At 38.7% G+C, this 5164-nt stretch overlaps 1 protein-coding gene across 1 annotated transcript in view; it reads left to right on the top strand.

The window, feature by feature from the left end:
* The window catches only part of fam163ba (family with sequence similarity 163 member B, genome duplicate a), a 56355-nt gene that overhangs the window by 5354 nt on the left and 45837 nt on the right, over positions 1–5164 (top strand). The gene's annotated exons all lie outside the window — the stretch shown is intronic.

Genomic DNA, 5164 nt, shown 5'->3' with positions numbered 1-5164 from the left:
TCTCCGTCTCATCCACCTCTCTGCTTTTTAAGAGACTCCTCCCTTGCCGGTTGTCTGTTTTTATCTAGCCTAATGGTATTACATTTATCGGGGAAAATTGAATTGTATTCTTTAAGCCCTGGGGTCAACCATGATTCCGCACATCTGCCACACCCTAATTGATCCAAATTCAACCATGGACATTATCAATGACAATCAGCTTTGACTAACTACACTTTATTGCTCGCTCCATCTCTGTCTTTTTTCTGCTTTGGTTACCATATATTGTATATCTCCTTAAACATTACTTTATAGCTCTTATACTTGGTGCTTTGGGTGTTTGATTCAAAGCTGATTTAAGAGCAAGCAGGCACTGATGGAGGTGTAAACAAGGCATTAATGCATTAAGCCCTTTCCTTAAGCCAATGCCTAAGGCTGCAGAAGACCTAATCAAAACGTCAATTACAGGCTTCGAAAGCAAAAAGGATGTGGTATAAAAGGTTAGTAAAGTCCCTGTGGACAGCTGTCTGTGCGCTCGTGTCTGTCGGGTGAAAATCAGGTGAGATGGACAAATAAATTGGAGAGAATGAAGCGTTGTTCTTCGGTCTGTTCCCACCTTCTACACACATGTGAGAGTGTGCAGAGGGTGTGGGAACGTTGGATGGAGGATGGAGGAGGATAGTCAGGGGTCACGGCTCTGTGACAGGCCACTTTCTTGTCAGGAGTTGGAGGAAATAGCCGAGCACAGTTCATCCAAACTGAAGAGACAGAAGAGAGCCAGACCTGTTCCACCAGCTGAGGGTGTAAATACAGTCATGGAAAAAATGATTAGACCACCCTTGTTTTCTTCAATTTCTTCTTCATTTTAATGCCTGGTACAACTAAAGGTACATTTTTTTGGACAAATATAATGATAACAACATAAATAGCTCATAAGAGTTTCATTTCAGAGCCGATATCTGACATTTTCCATGGTTTTCTTGATAATAACCAAAATCACTTAAGTTCTTACATCATTGTGCTATTAAAAACAGCTTTTAGACATTCCATGTTTTCTTTTCTGTGTGTTTTAGTCACATGATACACACAGGAGTTAGTACTTGATTGCATATTATGCAATCAGCTGCATTTTTTTTGTCCTGTTCAGTGTATTCTTCAGGTAATATATGTTTAGTTGTACCAGGCATTAAAATGATCAAGAAATTGAAGAGAACAAAGATGGTCTAAACATTTTTTCCATGACTGTATGTCCAGTTTTAAGGCTGCAGAAGAGAAAACATAAGAAGCACAGTCCAGTTAGTTGTCACCATGTACAATGTAGAACAGCACCCTACAGGTTTAATCTTTTTTTCTCACAGGAGACAGTTTGCATGTCACAGAAGGGAAATATTGACTGAATTCCATTTAGTCGCTCAGTTTCAGGATCCTGGTTTATCGACACGCTGTCAAGACTTAATGAGAGACGCTTGAAAAGAGAGGAGTCATTCTTAACTTTCTTAGTTTTACCTGAACTTTCTGTTAACACTTTCCCTCCATCTGATTCAAAAGTAGTGAAAATCAGTTGACGAAGTTTTTGGTCCAACTGAAAGCTTCAACACAAAGCAACATTAGCAAAGGCAAACAAATGCAAATGGATTTAAAGAAGACAATTAAAGAAAAATAGTGATTTGGACATTATGTCGTAACTAAGCATGTTTTTTGTGTGTGTTTAACTATCCTAAAAATGTGACTTGACGCTTCTTGCCTAGTTGCAGTGGTGTACACCTGAGCTCCAGAACCCTGTAGATTAATTTTGGGTGTAGCTGCAGCACCAAACACCATTTTAACCAGAGAAGATGAGAAATTACTGATTTTCAGGTTTTTCCGGCAGCTTATCAGAAAATCTACTCCAACTGTAATATAGTTTGCCATGTCTTTTCTATAGAGATGATTCAGTAAGTTTCAAGGTTTCTTGAATTCCATGAAAATGAATCATCAAACCTGCTGCTGTACGCTCTAAAGAATAATGTTTGCACGCATAAAAAAAAGTTTCCCTGAATCTGTTTGAGTTATGAAAACCTCTATTCAAACCAGCCAACAAACTACACCGAGTTACAGGAATTAACTTTCTCTCTTCAACCAAAGTTGATTTGAATTATTACCCTGAGCTGCCAGGCATGTTCACACAGAGGAGAGGACTGAAAAACCCGAACTCAAGGTGACGAAAAGCAACGTTTTCAATCCGTTTTCATTAAATTACATCAACTTAAATTTAGTTTTACATCAACTATTGCATACATTTGAGCTTAAAGTGCACACAATATGAAGTTGATGCAATTGCCGTCATTATTATATCAACCCAAACCCATAAAAATAATGTCTGTAGTTTCAAACATTCATCTAAATCAGTTAATTGATTTTTGTTTTTTTTGTTTTTTTGTTTTTTTACCTTGTAACTTTTCATTTAATTAAATGGTAGCTGTAGGACCTGGTGAATGCAAATTCTACATATGTTGGATTCAGTTTTGGTCCATGATGTCAAACCAGTACATTTTTCTCCCGGGAAGAGGCTCATAAAGGGTTTGGACCAGAGCAGACGACAGAGAACAGAACAGAAAGTCTGGCATTGTGTTGGTTAATGTAATAAAGACTCAGTCCCCGAGGCAAAAACAGAGATCTGCGTGCCCCTCTAATGTCTCCAGCCTTAATGTGAGCCTCGGTAATCTTCTCTCTTTCCCTCTACGTGTCTCGATGTTTTGTTTCTTTTTAATCTTTTACACCATCACACTTCATCCTCTTCGCTTGTTTCTGCTCCGTCACGCCGCTCGCTGTTGCGGCCGATCAGCCTCTTTCACTCACTTCCTGCTGTCTCATATCTCTTCCATGCACAGTTATCTTTCTGCTGCCACGACTGATGTGTCAGCAAACACAAACGAGATGAGACGCCCCGTAAAGTCAGCTGTGATCTGGAGGGAAAGGGGGAGAGGAGTGGGGGAAGGAGGAACAGATTTAGGGAAAACTATGCTCCTTTGTGCAGTCATGCTTGGAGTTTATACAAAACGCCTGGGGTTTTTATGTGACATTATCCTGCCTACAACGATCCAGATATTGCCCCCATCTCTTTACCCACCATGCATTGCTTTCTGTTTGGGACAAACATAGGCACAGACACACAAAAAAACAGTGTCTGAGAATCTTTGCAACAAACCGAACAACATAGTTTTTATGTTTTATGAAGAGTGTAATGGTAATTTTTGATGGTATGCTGTAACTTTATAGACCTATGTTTAATTAACTTTAAGTGTTTTATTTTATTGTCAGGTTTGCAAAACACTCTATGCTGTCTCTTTGTTTACATAGTAAGAAGTGGGACAAAATAATTGGAAAAATCTTTCAGTAAAATGCAGAAACATCCAAAAACCAACAGTTTACTGCCTCAATAATGAACCCAACCTACGGAACGACAAATAAAGTTCAACATGAGCCCAGAGATAGAGACAAACCGGTACAGAGGAATAACAGTGCAGTAATCTGATTAAACACAACTTTATTGTGAAATGCACACAATGCAACATTAACTTACACACAGTTTTTTTTAAATACAGGAATCTTTTACAAAACAGATTGAATGCATTTCTCAGTTTTTAAGTTGCACTAAAAGAAAAAAACTGCAAAGAAAAAAATAAATATTTAAAATATTTCTGCATTGGCTAAAATGTAAAAGTAGCTTTATTGATATAAGAAAAATGCAGCAAATTGCAAGTCATGATTTGCATGAAACATTTCACTTAAATTCCCATTTTTGAAACAAAAAAGCAGCAGGTAAAATTATCAGATCCTCAGATAAACACATGAAACAAACATAAATGTCACATTTCAAGAATTTTTGGCTTTGCTTTTCACCTTTTGAGGCTAGTGCTCTTATAATTATATCATCTAATTGCTTGTCTTCTTCTGCAGTTGTTTAAGGGCAACCAAGAATTAACATGAGTATTGGGTTAACATTCTACATTCTGACTAGTTTTAATACAGAATCTGTGAGCTTATAGTGTCCTTAGAATATGTAGCATTTGCTGTGCAGAAGCCATTATGGCCTCAAGTGACAGTGGCATGTAAGTGACTCAGTATTACATTTATTGATATGTCTATTTAAAGCAAAGTGCAAACATTAGTCACTGTGATCTCCTAACAGAACAAGAAAGATTGCAGCAGTGAAGCCCAGAATGAACCGAGCGAGAATGTTTTGTTGTTTATGATCTCCAACTTTGTGTTACTCAAACAAGACTACATCATTTTGTGTTTCTAACGTTGCATGGTCTCACTTTAACTGCAAAGTCTAAGGGCCCCTACGGGTCTGGGGCCCTGAAGCAGCTGCCCACTTTGGTTTGGCAAAAAGATCTGTATTAAACTGCACTGAAGTTGATGTTATTATATAATGCAATCCAAGCTTTCATTCTACTACTGAATCTTAGTCGATTTTCAGCCAAAAAAAGAGCAAAAGGTGTCAATATGAAGTGAAGTATAAGAAATGCCACTCTGACACGCATCATATGTGGGAACACACAGAAAAAGAAAAGGATGAAAGCAGAATTCACCTCGACACCACCAATCCAACCATCTCATTCTCTGCTAATATAAATATTTCAGCGCCGCAGACTCTCAAAGTGCACTAATCTCCACTTCTGTGAGTTTGAATAATAAATGCAATAAAAACTCACACGGCTACCCTTAACATCGCCTCAAACTGCCCCTGGTCTGATCTGAGCGGGGAGAGGGGAGCAGTTGTAGGGCTGGATGGGATAATTGGAGGAGACGATGAGTGAAGAGCTGGGGAGAAAAAGAGAGAGAGAGAGAGAGAGAGAGATGGAGGGAAAAAGTGGTGGAAGATTCAGACAAGAGGGGGATGTTGTGGATCACAGATTATAGAGGGTAACAAGTAGAAACAGTCCATGGATAGACTGAGTGAAAGGAGATGAGGGGAGGTGCACAGAGAGAAATGATCCTTCCAGGGACAGTTTGTTTGTCATCCTAATTGAGTTTAATGAACGTTTTGTTCCAGACACAGAGGCCACTTTGTTTTTCCACCTCGGATGAACCTTGAGCAAGAGGACAGGTATCATTTTTGTAACTACATTTATAGATTTGGGCATGTAGCTGAGATGATTCAGTGCAGTGACTGTTAAGTGTCTGTCTGATGATTGCTGTT

Source organism: Amphiprion ocellaris, chromosome 17, assembly GCF_022539595.1.
Source record: "Amphiprion ocellaris isolate individual 3 ecotype Okinawa chromosome 17, ASM2253959v1, whole genome shotgun sequence".
In the NCBI taxonomy this organism is placed as follows: Eukaryota; Metazoa; Chordata; class Actinopteri; family Pomacentridae; genus Amphiprion; species Amphiprion ocellaris.
This window is presented reverse-complemented; position numbering and strand designations above follow the sequence as displayed.